The sequence below is a fragment of the Coturnix japonica genome, chromosome 27 (assembly GCF_054131305.1).
Source record: "Coturnix japonica strain WE chromosome 27, WE-NBRP24, whole genome shotgun sequence".
NCBI lineage: Eukaryota > Metazoa > Chordata > Aves > Galliformes > Phasianidae > Coturnix > Coturnix japonica.
This window is the reverse complement of record NC_140689.1, coordinates 8,348,288-8,365,279: the sequence shown is the minus strand read 5'-3', so window position 1 is coordinate 8,365,279 and position 16,992 is coordinate 8,348,288. Positions and strand designations below refer to the sequence as shown.

Genomic DNA, 16,992 nt, shown 5'->3' with positions numbered 1-16,992 from the left:
CCTTTCACTGCTACTCTTCCCTTTCACTGCTGCTCTTCCCTTTCACTGCTGCTCTTCCCTTTCACTGCTGCTCTTCCCTTTCACTGCTGCTCTTCCCTTTCATTGCTGCATTTCCCTTTCACTGCTGCTTTTTCCTTCTAGTGCTGCTTTTCCCTTTCACTGCTACTCTTACCTTTCACTGCTTCTTTCCCCTTTCACTGCTGCTTTTCAATTTCACTGCTGATTTTCCCTTTTAGTCTTGCTTTTCTTTTTCAGTCTTGCTTTTCTTTTTAGTCTTGCTTTTCCATTTCAGTCTTCTTTTTCCCTTTCACTGCTGTTTTCCCTTTCACTGCTGCTTTTCCCTTTCACTGCTTCTTTTCCCTTTCACTGCTGCTTTTCCCTTTCACTGCTGCTTTTCCTTTTTATTCTTCCTTTTCCCTTTCACTGCTGCTTTTCCCTTCCCTTGCTGCTTTTCCCTTCTCCTGCTGCTTTTCCCTTCTCCTGCTGCTTTTCCCTTTCACTGTTGCTTTTAGCTTTCACTGCTGCTCTTCCCTTTAACTTCTGCTCTTCCCTTTCACTGCTGCTTTTCCCTTTCACTGCTGCTTTTCCCTTTCAGTGCTGGACTCCCCTTTCACTGCTGCACTTCCCTTTCTCTGCTGCTTTTCCCATTCACTGCTGCTGTTCCCTTTTATTGTTGCTTTTCACTTTCACTCGTGCTTTTCCGTTTTATTCTTGCTTTTCCCTTTTAGTCTTTCTTTTCCCTTTTAGTCCTGCTTTTTCCTTTCACTGCTGCTTTTCCCATTCACTGCTGCTCTTCCCTTTCACTGCTGCTCTTCCCTTTCACTGCTGCTATTCCCTTTCACTGCTGCTTTTCCCTTTCACTGCTGCTTTTCCCTTTCACTGCTGCTTTTCCCTGTTAGTCTTGTTTTTCCCTTTCACTGCTGCTTTTCCCTTTTATTCTTGCTTTTCTTTTTCAGTCTTGCTTTTCTTTTTTAGTCTTGCTTTTCCTTTTCACTGCTGTTTTTCCCTTTCACTGCTGATCTTCCCTTTCACTGCTGCAGTTCCCTTTCTCTGCTGCTTTTCCCTTTCTCTGCTGCTTTTCCCATTCTCTGCTGCTTTTCCCATTCACTGCTGCTTTTCCCATTCACTGCTGCTTTTCCCATTCACTGCTGCTCTTCCCTTTCACTGCTGCTCTTCCCTTTCACTGCTGCTCTTGCCTTTCACTGCTGCTTTTCCCTTTAACTGCTGCTTTTCCCTTTTATTCTTGCATTTCCCTTTTAGTCTTTCTTTTCCCTTTTAGTCCTGCTTTTCCCTTTCACTGCTGCTTTTCCCGTTCACTGCTGCTTTTCCCTTTCACTGCTGCTTTTCCCTTCCCCTGCTGCTTTACCCTTCCCCTGCTGTATTCCCTTTCACTGCTGCTTTTCCTTTTTATTCTTGCTTTTCCCTTTTTCTGCTGCTTTGCCCTTTCACTGCTGCTTTTCCCTTTCACTGCTGATATTCCCTTTCTCTGCTGCTTTTCCCTTTCACTGCTGATTTTCCCTTTCTCTGCTGCTTTTCCCATTCTCTGCTGCTTTTCCCATTCACTGCTGCTTTTTTTATTCACTGCAGCTGTTCCCTTTTAGTCTTGCTTTTCCCTTTCACTACTGCTTTTCCCTTTCTCTGATGCTTTTCCCTTTTATACTTGCTTTTTCCATTTCACTAGTGCTTTTCCCTTTTAGTCCTGCTTTTCCCTTTCACTGCTGCTTTTCCCTTTTATTCTTGCTTTTCCCTTTTAGTCTTGCTTTTCCATTTCACTGCTGCTCTTCCATTTCACTGCTGCTCTTCCCTTTCACTGCTGCTCTTACCTTTCACTGCTGCTCTTCCCCTTCACTGCTGATCTTCTCTTTCACTGCTGCTTTTCCCATTTACTGCTGCTTTTCCCTTTCACTGCTGCTCTTCCCTTTCACTTCTGCACTTCCCTTTCTCTGCTGCTTTTCCCTTTCTCTGCTGCTTTTCCCATTCACTGCTGCTTTTCCCATTCACTGCTGCTGTTCTTTTTTAGTCTTGCTTTTCCCTTTAACTGCTGCTCTTCCCTTTCATTGCTGCATTTCCCTTTCACTGCTGCTTTTTCCTTTTAGTGCTGCTTTTCCCTTTCACTGCTGCTTTTTCCTTTCACAGCTGCTTTACCCTTTCACTGCTGCTTTTCCCTTTAGTCTTGCTTTTCCCTTTTAGTCTTGCTTTTCCCTTTCACTGCTGCTTTTCCCTTCACTGCTACTTTTCCCTTTTACTGCTGCTTTTCCCTTTCACTGCTGCTTTTCCCTTTTAGTCTTGCTTTTCCCGTTCACTCTGCTTTTTGCTTTCACTGCTTCTTTTCCCTTTCACTTCTGCTCTTCCCTTTCACTGCTGCTTTTCCCTGTTATTCTTGTTTTTCCCTTTCACTGCTGCTTTTCCCTTTCACTGCTGCTTTTCCCTTTCACTGCTGCTTTTCCCTTTCACTGCTGCTTTTCCCTTTCACTGCTGCTTTTCCCTTTCACTGCTGCTTTTCCTTTTTATTCTTGCTTTTCCCTTTCACTGCTGCTTTTCCCTTTCACTGCTGCTCTTCCCTTTCACTGCTTCTTTCCCCCTTCACTGCTGCTTTTCAATTTCACTGCTGATTTTCCCTTTTAGTCTTGCTTTTCTTTTTCAGTCTTGCTTTTCCCTTTCACTGCTGCTTTTCCTTTTCACTGCTGCTCTTCCCTTTCACTGCTACTTTTCCCATTCACTGCTGCTTTTCCCTTTTAGTCTTGATTTTCCCTTTCACTCGTGCTTTTCCCTTTTAGTCTTGCTTTTGCCTTTCACTTGTGCTTTTCCTTTTTAGTCCTGCTTTTCCCTTTCACTGCTGCTTTTCCCATTCACTGCTGCTCTACCCTTTCACTGCTGCTCTTCCCTTTCACTGCTACTCTTCCCTTTCATTTCTGCATTTCCCTTTCACTGCTGATATTCCCTTTCACTGCTGCTTTTCCCTTTCTCTGCTGCTTTTCTGTTTCTCTGCGTCTTTTCCCTTTCTCTGCTTCTTTTCCCTTTCTCTGCTGGTTTTCCCATTCACTGCTGCTCTTCCCTTTCACTGCTACTCTTCCCTTTCACTGCTACTCTTCCCTTTCACTGCTGCTCTTCCCTTTCATTGCTGCTCTTCCCTTTCACTGCTAGTCTTCCCTTTCATTGCTGCATTTCCCTTTCACTGCTGCTTTTTATTTTTAGTGCTGCTTTTCCCTTTCACTGCTGCTTTTTCCTTTCACAGCTGCTTTACCCTTTCACTGCTGCTTTTCCCTTTTACTCTTGCTTTTCCTTTTCACTGCCGCTCTTCCCTTTCACTTCTGCACTTCCCTTTCTCTGCTGCTTTTCCCATTCTCTGCTGCTTTTCCCTTTCACTACTGCTTTTCCCTTTCTCTGCTGCTTTTCCCTTTTATTCTTGCTTTTCTCTTTCACTAGTGCTTTTCCCTTTTAGTCCTGCTTTTCCCTTTCACTGCTGCTCTTCCCTTTCACTGCTGCTCTTCCCTTCACTGCTACTCTTCCCTTTCATTTCTGCATTTCCCTTTCACTGCTGATATTCCCTTTCACTGCTGCTTTTCCCTTTCACTGCTGCTTTTCCCTTTCACTGCTGCTTTTCCCTTTCACTTCTGCTCTTCCCTTTCACTTCTGCACTTCCCTTTCTCTGCTGCTTTTCCCTTTCTCTGCTGCTTTTCCCTTTCTCTGCTACTTTTCCCTTTCACTCCTGCTTTTCCCATTCACTGCTGCTTTTCTCTATTCACTGCTGCTCTTCCCTTTCACTTCTGCACTTCCCTTTCACTCCTGCTTTTCCCTTTCTCTGCTGCTTTTCCCATTCTCTGCTGCTTTTCCCATTCACTGCTGCTTTTCCCATTCACTGCTGCTCTTTCCTTTCACTGCTGCTCTTCCCTTTCACTGCTGATTTTCCCTTTTAGTCTTGCTTTTCTTTTTCAGTATTGCTTTTCCCTTTTAGTCTTTCTTTTCCCTTTTAGTCCTGCTTTTCCCTTTCACTGCTAATTTTCCCTTTCACTGCTGCTTTTCCCTTTCACTACTGCTCTTCCCTTTCACCTCTGCACTTCCCTTTCTCTGCTGCTTTTCCCTTTCTCTGCTGCTTTTCCCTTTCTCTGCTGGTTTTCCCTTTCACTGCTGCTTTTCCCTTTCACTGCTGCTCTTCCCTTTCATAGCTGCTCTTCCCTTTCACTGCTGATATTCCTTTCACTGCTGCTTTTCCCTTTCACTGCTGCTTTTCCCTTTCACTGGTGCTCTTCCCTTTCACTTCTGCACTTCCCTTTCTCTGCTGCTTTTCCCTTTCTTTGCTACTTTTCCCATTCACTGCTGCTTTTCCCATTCACTGCTGCTTCTCCCTTTCAGTACTGCTCTTCCCTTTCACTACTGCTTTTCCCGTTCTCTGCTGCTTTTCCCTTTTATTCTTGCTTTTCCCTTTCACTGCTCCTTTTCCCATTCACTGCTGCTCTTCCCTTTCACTGCTGCTCTTCCCTTTCACTGTTGCTCTTCCCTTTCACTGCTGCTCTTCCCTTTCACTGCTGATTTACCCTTTTAGTCTTGCTTTTCTTTTTCAGTCTTGTATTTCCCTTTTAGTCTTTCTTTTTCCTTTTAGTCCTTCTTTTCCCTTTCACTGCTACTTTTCCCTTTCTCTGCTGTTTTTCTCTTTCTCTGCTGCTTTTCCCTTTCACTGCTGCTTTTCCCATTCACTGCTGCTCTTCCCTTTCACTGCTGCTCTTCCCTTTCACTGCTGCTCTTCCCTTTCACTGCTGCTCTTCCCTTTCACTGCTGCTCTTCTCTTTCACTGCTGCTCTACCCTTTCACTGCTGCTCTTCCCTTTCACTGCTGCTCTTCCCTTTCATTTCTGCATTTCCCTTTCACTGCTGATATTCCCTTTCACTGCTGCTTTTCCCTTTCTCTGCTGCTTTTACCTTTCTCTGCTACTTTTCCCATTCACTGCTGCTTTTCCCTTTCACTGCTGCTCTTCCCTTTCCCTTCTGCACTTCCCTTTCTCTGCTGCTTTTCCCTTTCTGTGCTGCTTTTCCCATTCACTGCTGCTTTTCCCATTCACTGCTGCTGTTCCCTTTTAGTCTTGCTTTTCCCTTTCACTACTGCTTTTCTGTTTCACTGCTGCTTTTCCCTTTTATTCTTGCTTTTCTCTTTCACTAGTGCTTTTCCCTTTTAGTCCTGCTTTTCCCTTTCACTGCCGTTTTTCCCATTCACTGCTGCTCTTCCCTTTCACTGCTGCTCTTCCCTTTCACTGCTGCTCTTCCCTTTCACTGCTAATCTTCCCTTTCATTTCTGCATTTCCCTTTCACTGCTGCTTTTCCCTTTCACTGCTGCTTTTCCCTTCCCCTGCTGCTTTTCCCTTCCCCTGCTGTATTCCCTTTCACTGCTGCTTTTCCTTTTTATTCTTGCTTTTCCCTTTCACTGCTGCTTTACCGTTTCACTGCTGCTTTTCCCTTTCACTGCTGATATTCCCTTTCTCTGCTGCTTTTCCCTTTCACTGCTGATTTTCCCTTTTAGTCTTGCTTTTCTTTTTCAATCTTGTTTTTCCATTTCAGTCTTGCTTTTCCCTTTCAGTCTTGCTTTTCCCTTTCTGTCTTGCTTTTCCCTTTTAGTCTTTCTTTTCCCTTTTAGTCCTGCTTTTCCCTTTAACTGCTGCTCTTCCCTTTCACTGCTGCTCTTCCCCTTCACTGCTTCTCTTCCCTTTCACTGCTGCTCTTCTCTGTCACTGCTGCTCTTCTCTGTCACTGCTGCTTTTCCATTTCATTGCAGCTTTTCCCATTCACTGCTGCTTTTCCCTTTTAGTGCTGCTTGTCCCTTTCACTGTTGCTTTACCCTTTCACTGCTGCTTTTCCCTTTTAGTCTTGCTTTTTCCTTTTAGTCTTCCTTTTCCCTTTCACTGCTGCTTTACCCTTTCACTGCTGCTTTTCCATTTTAGTCTTGCTTTTCCCTTTCACTGCTGCTTTTCCCTTTTACTGCTGCTTTTCCCTTTCACTGCTGCTCTTCCCTTTCACTGTTGCTTTTCCCTTTCACTGCTGCTTTTCCCTTTCACTGCTGATTTTCCTTTTTAGTCTTGCTTTTCTTTTTCAGTCTTGCTTTTCTCTTTTTGTCTTGCTTTTCCCTTTCAGTCTTGCTTTTCCCTTTCACTGCTGCTTTTCCCTTTCACTTCTGCTTTTCCCTTTCACTGCTGCTTTTCCCTGTTAGTCTTGTTTTTCCCTTTCACTGCTGCTTTTCCCTTTCACTTCTGCTTTTCCTCTTTAGTTTTGCTTCTCCCTTTCACTGCTGCTTTCCCCTTTCACTGCTGCTTTTCAATTTCACTGCTGATTTTCCCTTTTAGTATTGCTTTTCCCTTTTATTCTTGCTTTTCCCTTTTAGTCTGGATTTTCCCTTTTAGTCTTGCTTTTCCCTTTTAGTCTGGATTTTCCCTTTTAGTCTTGCTTTTCCCTTTCACTGCTGCTTTTCCCTTTCACTGCTGCTTTTCCCTTTCACTGCTGCTCTTCCCCTTCATTGCTTCTCTTCCCTTTCACTGCTGCTTTTCCCTTTCACTGCTGATATTCTATTTCACTGCTGCTTTTCCCTTTCACTGCTGTTTTTCCATTTCACTGCTGCTTTTCCCTTTCATTGCTGCTCTTCCCTTTCATTGCTGCTTTTCTCTTTCACTGCTGATTTTCCCTTTCACTGCTGCTTTTCCCTTTTAGTTTTACTTCTCCCTTTCACTGCTGCTTTTCCCTTTCACTGCTGCTTTTCCCTTTTAGTCTTCCTTTTCAATTTTAGTCTTGCTATTCCCTTTTAGTCTTGCTTTTCCCTTTTATTTTATGTTTTTCCCTTTCACTGCTGCTTTTCCTTTTCACTGCTGCTTTTCCCTTTCCCTGCTACTTTTCCCTTTCACTTCTGCTCTTCCCTTTCACTGCTGGTTTTCCCTTTCACTGCTGCTCTTCCCTTTCACTTCAGCTCTTCCCTTTCACTGGTGCTTTTCCTTTTTATTCCTGCTTTTCCCTTTCACTGCTGCTTTTCCCTTTCACTGCAGCTTTTCCTTTTTATTCTTGTTTTTCCCTTTCACTGCTGCTTTTCCCTTTCACTGCTACTTTTCACTTTCACTGCTGCTTTTCCCTTTACCTGCTGATTTTCCCTTTTAGTCTGGCTTTTCTTTTTCTGTCTTGTTCATCCCTTTCAGTCTTGCTTTTCTCTTTCAGTCTTGCTTTTCCCATTTAGTCTTGCTTTTCCCTTTTAGTCTTGCTTTTCCCTTTTAGTCTTGCTTTTCCCTTTCACTGCTGCTTTTCCGTTTCACTGCAGCTCTTCTTATTCACTGCTGCTTTTCCCTTTCTCTGCTGCTTTTCCCATTCACTGCTGCTTTTCCCTTTCACTGGTGCTTTTCCCTTTCACTGCTGCTTTTCCCTTTCTCTGCTGCTTTTCCCTTTTAGTCTGGATTTTCCCTTTTAGTCTTGATTTTCCCTTTTTGTCTTGCTTTTCCCTTTCACTGCTGCTTTTCCCTTTCACTGCTGCTTTTCCCTTTCACTGCTGCTTTTCCTTTTTATTCTTGCTTTTCCCTTTCACTGCTGCTTTTCCCTTTCACTGCTGCTTTTCCCTTTCACTCGTGCTTTTCCCTTTTAGTCTTGCTTTTCCCTTTTAGTCTTGCTATTCCCTTATAGTCTTCTTTTCCCTTTCACTGCTGTTTTCCCATTCACTGCTCCTCTTCCCCTTCACTGCTGTTCTTCCCTTTCACTGCTGCTCTTCCCTTTCACTGCTGCTCTTCCCTTTCACTTCTGCTTTTCCTCTTCACTGCTGCTTTTCCCTTTCACTGCTGCATTTCCCTTTCACTGCTGTTTTTCCCTTTTAGTCTTGCTTTTCCCTTTTAGTCTTGCTTTTCCCTTTTATTCTTGCTTTTCCCTTTTAGTCTTGCTTTTCCCTTTTATATTTGCTTTTCCCTTTTTTTCTTGCTTTTCCCTGTTAGTCTTGCTTTTCTCTTTCACTGCTGCTTTTCCCTTTCACTGCTGCTTTTCCATTTTATTCTTGCCTTTTCCTTTCACTGCTGCTTTTCCCTTTCACTGCTGATTTCCCTTTTAGTCTTCCTTTTCCCTTTCACTGCTGCTTTTCCATTTTATTCTTGCTTTTCCCTTTCACTGCTGCTTTTCCCTTTCACTGCAGCTTTTCCCTTTTAGTCTTCCTTTCCCCTTTCACTGCTGCTTTTCCCTTTCACTGCTGCTTTTCCCTTTCACTACTGCTTTTCCCTTTTAATCTTGCTTGTCCTTTTTTGTCTTGCTTTTCCCTTTTAGTCTTGCTTTTCCCTTTTATTCTTGCTTTTCCCTTTCACTGCTGCTTTTCCCTTTCACTGCTGCTTTTCCCATTCACTACTGCTTTTCCCTTTTAGTCCTGCTTTTCTCTTATAGTCTTGCTTTTCCCTTTTAGTCTTGCTTTTCCCTTTTATTCTTGCTTTTCCCTTTCACTGCTGCTTTTCCCTTTCACTGCTGCTTTTCCCATTCACTACTGCTTTTCCCTTTTAGTCCTGCTTTTCTCTTATAGTCTTGCTTTTCCCTTTTAGTCTTGCTTTTCCCTTTCACTGCTGCTTTTCCCTCTTAGTCTTGCTTTTACCTTTTAGTCTTGCTTTTCCCTTTTATTCTTGCTTTTCCCTTTTAGTCTTGCTTTTCCCTTTTAGTCTTGCTTTTCCCTTTCACTGCTGCTTTTCCATTTTAGTCTTCCTTTTCTGTTTTATTCTTCCCTTTCCCTTTTAGTCTTGCTTTTCCCTTTTAGTCTTGTTTTTCCCTTTTAGTCTTGATTTTCCCTTTTAGTCTTGCTTTTCCCTTTTAGTCTTGATTGTCCCTTTCACTGCTGCTTTTCCCTTTTGTGTATTGCTTTTCCCTTTCACTGCTGCTTTTCCCTTTTAGTCTTGCTTTTCCCTTTCACTGCTGCTCTTCCCTTTTAGTCTTGCTTTTCCCTTTTAGTCTTGCTTTTCCCTTTTATATTTGCTTTTCCCTTTTATATTTGCTTTTCCCTTTTAGTCTTGCTTTTCCCTTTTAGTCTTTCTTTTCCCTTTTAGTCTTGCTTTTCCATTTCACTGCTGCTTTTCCATTTTATTCTTGCTTTTCCCTTTCACTGCTGCTTTTCCCTTTCACTGCTGCTTTTCCCTTTCACTGCTGCTTTTCCCTTTCACTGCTGCTTTTCCCTTTTAATCTTGCTGATTTCCTTTTTTGTCTTTCTTTTCCCTTTTAGTCTTGCTTTTCCCTTTTAGTCTTGCTTTTCCCTTTCAGTCTTGCTTTTCCCTTTCACTGCTGCTTTTCCATTTTAGTCTTGCTTTTCCCTTTCACTGGTGCTTTTCCCTTTTAGTCTTGCTTTTACCTTTCACTGCTGCTTTTCCCTTTTAGTCTTCCTTTTCCCTTTTAGTCTTGCTTTTCCCTTTCACTGCTGCATTTCCCTTTCTCTGCTGCTTTTCCCATTCACTGCTGCTTTTCCTTTTAGTCTTGCTTTTCCCTTTCCCTGCTGCTTTTCCCTTTTAGTCTTGCTTTTCCCTTTTAGTCTTGCTTTTCCCTTTTAGTCTTGCTTTTCCCTTTTAGTCTTGCTTTTCCCTTTTAGTCTTGATTTTCCCTTTCACTGCTGCTTTTCCCTTTCACTGCTGCTTTTCCCTTTTAGTCTTCCTTTTCCCTGTCACTTCTGATTTTCCCTTTCACTGCTGCTTTTCCCTTTTATTCTTCCTTTTCCCTTTCACTGCTGATTTTCCCTTTCACTGATGCTTTTCTTTTTTAGTCTTGTTTTTCTCTTTCACTGCTCCTTTTCCCTTTCACTGCTGCTTCTCCCTTTCACTGCTGCTTTTCCCTTTCAGTCTTGCTTTTCCCTTTTAGTCTTGCTTTTCCCTTAAACTGCTGCTTTTCCGTTTTAGTCTTGCTTGTCCTTTTTTGTCTTGCTTTTCCCTTTTAGTCTTGCTTTTCACTTTTAGTTTTGCTTTTCCCTTTTAGTCTTGCTTTTCCCTTTCCCTGCTGCTTTTCCATTTTAGTCTTGCTTTTCCCTTTCCCTGCTTCTTTTCCCTTTTAGTCTTGCTTTTCCCTTTTAGTCTTGCTTTTCCCTTTTAGTCTTGCTTTTCCCTTTCACTGCTGCATTTCCCTTTCTCTGCTGCTTTTCCCATTCACTGCTGCTTTTCCATTTTAGTCTTGCTTTTCCCTTTCACTGCTGCTTTTCCCTTTAACTGCTGCTTTTCCCTTTTAGTCTTCCTTTTCCCTGTCACTGCTGATTTTCCCTTTCACTGCTGCTTTTCCCTTTTAGTCTTCCTTTTCCCTTTCACTGCTGATTTTCCCTTTCACTGATGCTTTTCTTTTTGTCTTGTTTTTCTCTTTCACTGCTGCTTTTCCTTTTCACTGCTGCTTTTCCCTTTCACTGCTGCTTCTTACTTTCACTGCTGCTATTCCCTTTCAGTCTTGCTTTTCCCTTTTAGTCTTGCTTTTCCCTTAAACTGCTGCTTTTCCGTTTTAGTCTTGCTTGTCCTTTTTTGTCTTGCTTTTCCCTTTTAGTCTTGCTTTTCACTTTTAGTTTTGCTTTTCCCTTTTAGTCTTGCTTTTCCCTTTCCCTGCTGCTTTTCCATTTTAGTCTTGCTTTTCCCTTTCCCTGCTTCTTTTCCCTTTTAGTCTTGCTTTTCCCTTTTAGTCTTGCTTTTCCCTTTTAGTCTTGCTTTTCCCTTTTAGTCTTGCTTTTCCCTTTCACTGCTGCTTTTCTTTTTTAGTCTTGCTTTTCCCTTTCACTGCTGCTTTTCCCTTTAACTGCTGCTTTTCCATTTTAGTCTTCCTTTTCCCTTTCACTGGTGCTTTTCCCTTTTAGTCTTTCTTTTCTGTTTTATTCTTCCTTTTCCCTTTTAGTCTTGCTTTTCCCTTTTAGTCTTGTTTTTCCCTATTAGTCTTGATTTTCCCTTTTAGTCTTGCTTTTCCCTTTTAGTCTTGCTTTTCCCTTTTAGTCTTGATTGTCCCTTTCACTGCTGCTTTTCCCTTTTGAGTCTTGCTTTTCCCTTTCACTGCTGCTTTTCCCTTTTAGTCTTGCTTTTCCCTTTTAGTCTTGGTTTTCCCTTTCACTGCTGCTTTTCCCTTTTAGTCTTGCTTTTCCCTTTTAGTCTTGCTTTTCCCTTTCACTGCTTGTTTTCACTTTTAGTCTTGCTTTTCCCTTTCACTGCTGCTTTTCCCTTTTATTCTTGCTTTTCCCTTTTAGTCCTACTTTTCCCATTTAGCCTTGCTTTTCCCTTTCACTGCTGCTTTTCCCTTTTAGTCTTGCTTTTCCCTTTCACTGCTGCTTTTCCCTATCATGGTCTTGTAATTTTCTAATTTTGCTTTCAGTATTCCACATCATAACATAATATCAAGTATGGATACTTCTCTTGAATGTGCAGTCCACAGAAGAAGACTACATATCCCAGAGAGCAACAGGAGTAACAATAAGTTACGGGACCAGGACTCTATATAATCTCGTTTTCAGGCTGGAGTGCCCTCCTTCTTCTCTCGAACTTCTCGGAGAGTGGGATGCGTTCCAGCCGTGTCGCCTAGAGTTCATAGTAGGACTCTCAGTTTTCGGGGACTCTCTCTCTCTGTTTCGTTCGATTTGTTAGCCTCAGTTATATTATATTGTGTTATCTTGTATTTCGATATCATATTTAGTAAAATAAGTTTTTCCTCCTTAGATTGTTGCTGTTTTATCCCACTCGCCTTTTCCCCCTACTTACCAGGCCCCGGGGGGGGCCCACGGGGTGGCTTCCCGTGTCACGGGCATAGGTAGATCTAAGTAACCCGTGACACCTATTAGTCTTGCATTTCCCTTTCACTGCTGCTTTTCCCTTTTAGTCTTTTCCCTTTCACTGCTGCTTTTCCCTTTTAGTCTTGCTTTTCCCTTTCACTGCTGCTTTTCCCTTTTACTCTTTTCACTTTCACTGCTGCTTTTCCCTTTTAGTCTTGCTTTTCCCTTTCACTGCTGCTTTTCCCTTTTAGTCTTTTCCCTTTCACTGCTGCTTTTCCTTTTTAGTCTTGCTTTTCCCTTTTAGTCTTGCTTTTCCCTTTTAGTCTTGCTATTCCCTTTCACTGCTGCTTTTCCCTTTTAGTCTTACTTTTCCCTTTTAGTCTTGCTTTTCCCTTTTAGTTTTGCTTTTCCCTATTAGTCTTGCTTTTCCCTTTCCCTGCTGCTTTTCCCTTTTAGTCTTGCTTTTCCCTTTTATTCTTGCTTTTCCCTTTCACTGCTGCTTTTCACTTTCCCTGCTGCTTTTCCCTTTTAGTCTTGCTTTTCCCTTTCACTGCTGGTTTTCCCTTTTAGTCTTGCTTTTCCGTTTTAGTCTTGCTTTTAACTTTTAGTCTTGCTAAAAACCCTTCTTAAGGCCTCAGCACCATCAAAGAAGTGGCCACCCCGCCGGCAGCAATAGAAGAGCCCATGGGGCAGCTGAGGAGGCGGGGGCCAGGCAGCACCTGGGACACACACTGGCCCCAACGGACCCTTGTCATCACCGTCCAATTCAACCTCAAATAGAAAACAGAAAGACTGCAAACAATAAATTAACATTGAAAACAATTGAAAAACAAAGTGTTGGTATTGAGTGTTGGTATTGACATCGGCACAGCTGTTGACGCTTCCCCATCCTTGACGCTCTCTCCCCTTTTTCCTACTGCCGTGCAACTGCTGCCACTGTTGCATTCCAGACACGAACCCCACGGGCTTAAGAGAGGGCAATGGCAAACCTCTGCTCCTTTGGACCAACATCCACAGGCCGTGCTACAGCTGGGGTCAGCCAGCTGGAGCAGAACCACCAGTCCTGCTGGACACCAGGCTGAACCTGCAAGGAACCCACCCGGGCTGCCTTGCCGAACGCTGTCCTGGGCTGCGTGAGGCCAGGTGCCACCCGTGGGTGAAGGGCGGTTATCCCGCCCTCTGCTCAGCCCTGAGGAGGTCACAGCTGGAGCGCTGGGACCGCAGCTGGACTACCCAGCACAGGGCATAACAACACGCTTCTTCCCATTACGAGTGGACCATTCGGTTCTACCACTGCAGATCCGCAGCCCATCCCTGTACAACCGCTCTTAAGTAGGGACCTATACACTTCCTTCTTTGCAGGCATTTGAAATGTCTCTACAGAAGACAAAACCAGACAAAAATCTTTCCGTGCCTATTCACACCACGTTCCTAAGACAACACAGCTGGTTCTTAAACACGGTAGTACGTACCCTTGGTTTACTGCACAGCTGGTGAACAGAAAGTTCTCCAGCCTCACTACGGAATAAAGAACTCCACCATCATTCCCATGCTCCCTATGAAGCATACTGAGCTCCAACACTCACTCAGTCCCTCACTCAATCTTCCCCCTGCTAATGTTCTTCCATCTAATTCCACCTCACATCACAACACAAGCTGTCACAGCCTGGTGTACAGTTTCATCAAAGGGAACGCTGCTTGTTTGCCATCAGAATTCATTAAAAAATGAAACAATTCAACAACCAACAACCGCTACTTCTCATATTACCTACAGGCAACAATGCCTGAAGAACTGGAGTGTCAGATGGCATGCAAAACATTACAAGTTGGCTCGTAGGAATGAAAGAATTTCATGAGAGAACGGGGTGTTGGTATTGATAACGGCACAGCTGTTGACGCTTCCCCATCCTTGACGCTCTCTCCCCTTTTGAATGCGGGCAATTTGAGTTGCTGTTTTTCTGTGTTTTCTTCTGTTGCTCTTTTAGCTTTTAACAGAGCTACGAGTTTTTTTCCCTGTTAAGGAGCTATCTCAGGTTTGCGATTCTGCACCTGCGAGCTTGACCTTGAAAGTCCAGGTGGACTGCCAATACTCCGGTATATTTTATAAACACTGCTGAGCTTTGTTTTCTTTTACTTTTTTTCCTCTCTATTGAAGAAAAAAAAAGGAAAAAAAAATGTTTTCTCTACTAAATTTTTTTTACCAGGGACTGTGTGCCATTGGTTCCTTTTTTGAGATGCTCCGAACATATTGGGTCATGTTTAAGCTAGCCACCTTTTCTTATGGAGCTATACAATTGTATAATGGATTGAAAGCATGGTTAGCAATGCTCACTTCGTATCTGCGTACAGCTTCAGAGGGAGCAACTAATGCAACTAATTATACAGAAATGATGATTTTTAAGCGTGCTCCTCTTTCTTTCTATGAATCCTTTATGCAGTTTTTGAATGATCAGTGGGCCACACTCTTAATCTCCCTGATCTTACTGTTGATTATTATAATAATCTCACTCAGTATCTGGATTTATAACATCCGGAGGAAGTCTTCCCTAGAACCAGAGAATACTGAGTGGCAGGGAGTGTGGAGAGGCTTTGAAGAGATTCTCAAAGGACAGACATCTTCAGTGTTATGGAGCTTCACTCCTGAACACTTGAAGAATCCCAAGAGTTTGACCGCATATTTGAGACAGGAATGTTGTGGCTCAGGCAGATCTCAGGAGGCACAAATGATTTTGGGCCTAGCTAATGCTTATCGGGCCTTATTCAATACCATTCCTGAGAGGGAAGTTTTTGAAGCTGAGAGAGAGAGTCTCAGGGCCGAGAAGGAGAGTCTTAGAGCTGAGGCAGAAAAACTTTGGACTGAGAAGGTAGAGAGAGAAAAAGCTTTTGAAGCTGCGAGAAAAGATCTCCTGTACCAACGAGACTCAATCTGGTACGAGAAAGAGAATCTTAGAGCTGACGCAGAAAAACTTTGGGATGAGAAAAGCTCCCTGCAATCCCAACTCAACACTCTCCAGTCCGAGCACAGCGCCCTCCGGTCCGAGCATGACACTCTCCAGTCCGAGCACAGCGCCCTCCGGTCCGAGTACAACACTCTCCAGACTGAGCGCGATGCCCTCCTGACCGAGCACAATGCCCTCCAGACCGAGCACAATACTCTCCAGTCCAAGTGTGACGCCCTCCAGTCTGAGTGCGGCACCCTCCAGGCCAAGCACGATGCCTTCCAACCCAACTGCGATGCCCTCCGGTCCGAGCACAACACTCTTCAGTCTGTGCATAATGCCCTCCGGTCCGAGCATAACGCTCTTCAGACTGAGCACAATGCCCTCTGGACCGAGCACAATACTCTCCAGATTGAGCACAATGCTCTCCGGTCCGGGTACAATACTCTCCAGTCCAAGTATGACGCCCTCCAGTCTGAGTGCGGCACCCTCCAGCCTAAGCACGATGCCCTTCAACCCAATTGTGACACCCTCCAGACCGAGCACAACACTCTTCAGTCCGAGCATAATGCCCTCCAGTCCGAGCACAACGCTCTTCAGACTGAGCACAATGCCCTCCGGACCGAGCTCAACACTCTCCAGACTGAGCACACTGCCCTCCAGGCCGAGCATAACGTCCTCCGGTTCGGGTACAACACTCTCCAGTCCAACTACAACAGCCTCCAGACTGAGCTTGGTGCCGTCCAGTTTGAGCGGAACGCTTTCCGAGACCAGCTATGTGCCCTCCAGGGTGAGTTGAATGTATTTAACCAACTACCAGGGGCACATGTAGTCCAATTGGGCCAGCCACTGGGGGCGCATGTAGTCCAATCTGACCAGCCACCGGGGGCACATGTAGTCCAATTGGACCAACCATCGGGGACACCAGATACAATGTTGGTTGCCCCTGTAAGAGGGTGAAAGACAAAACAAGTTTCAACTCAGTTAGAGAAAATGCAGAAGGAGTTAGAAGAGCGGAGGGAGTTAGGAGAGCAGGACTCAGGAGACTCAGGTGACTCGGGAGAGCAGGGGGAGTCAGAAGACCAGAAGAAGTTGGAGGAGCAGAGGATGTTAGAGGGGTATAAGAAGAAGTTTGAGGAGCAGAAGAAGTTTGAGGAGCAGAAGAAGTTAGAGGAGCAGAGAAAGTTAGGAGAGAGGAAAAAGAAGGAGGGTTACCTGGAGGAAATAACACAAGCGTCAGGGTCAGAGTCAGAAGAGGAGCCAAAAGCTAGTTTTTCTTTACGAGAATTTCTCAAGTCCAAACTTATAGATGGGGCAGCCTCATCAACACAGTTGCCACCATCAACACCTGGGACTCTTGATAGAGCAAAAGGTGAGCAAAGTATTACGACCATTATTGATCGATCTTTTAAACTGAGTGAAATTCGAGATCTAAGAAAGGCTTACACACATCAGCCAAAAGAAAATATGGTCACTTGGTTACTTCGCTGCTGGGACAATGGTGCCAACAGTGCGTGGCTCGATGGCAGTGAAGCTCGCCAACTGGGTAGCATTTCCAGGGACTCACGTGTGGACAGAGGTATTGGCACATGCCAAAATCGGTCCTACACCCTCTGGAAGCAGATGTTGATAGCGGTAAGAGATAGATTCCCCTTTAAACGGGACTTGGAGCCTGAGAGAAAGAAATGGACTGATATTGAGAAAGGTATCCAATTTTTGAGAGAAAATGCTCTGGTGGAAATGCTATACAGCCGCGAGTTCAATCGTAATGATCCAGACCAATTACATGATCCTGAAGCAGTCCGCGTTCCACGACAAATGTGGCGCGACTTTACAAAAGCAGCTCCAGAAAAGCATGCCAGTGCACTTGCATTAGTATATGGCAAAGGGGACAGGAAACCCTTTGTGAATGAACTAAGTGGCAGACTTCAGGAACTTGAATTATTTATAAGCGCCACAGAAGTTAATCTGTATACTTCAGCCATTGTCAAAATTGTGGAAAGGTTAAACGAAGTGGAGGGAACACAAAATGATATTATTGACAAATTGGCTAATGTGCCTGATGTAGATGAATCCACGGTGGTACAAGATGATGGAAACCAGGATTTCCACAATCGCCTATTGAGGAAGCTAAACAACATGAGTTCCTCTCGACTTGTATCATCGAAAATCTCAACCATTAAAAAGAGACGTCCTCGTATTCAAGCAAATGACAATGATAAGACACCTCGTATTCAAGCAAAAGACGATAGGACTACACGTCTTGCCTTGTTGCGTTTCCTCTGTAGTCATGGGGAGGACATGAAGAAGTGGTGTAATTCATCCACCTCTGCACTTCAGGCACGAGTGAAAGAATTACAAG

General features: G+C 44.0%; 1 long non-coding RNA gene across 1 annotated transcript in view; it reads left to right on the top strand.

Moving 5' to 3' along the window:
• The window catches only part of LOC146756513 (uncharacterized), a 51,818-nt gene extending 40,181 nt beyond the window's left edge, over positions 1–11,637 (top strand). The window contains exon 5 of the long non-coding RNA XR_014937452.1: positions 11,351–11,637. This is a non-coding gene — a long non-coding RNA (uncharacterized LOC146756513). The remainder of the gene's footprint in view (positions 1–11,350) is intronic.
• The last annotated feature ends 5,355 nt before the right edge of the window (positions 11,638–16,992 follow it).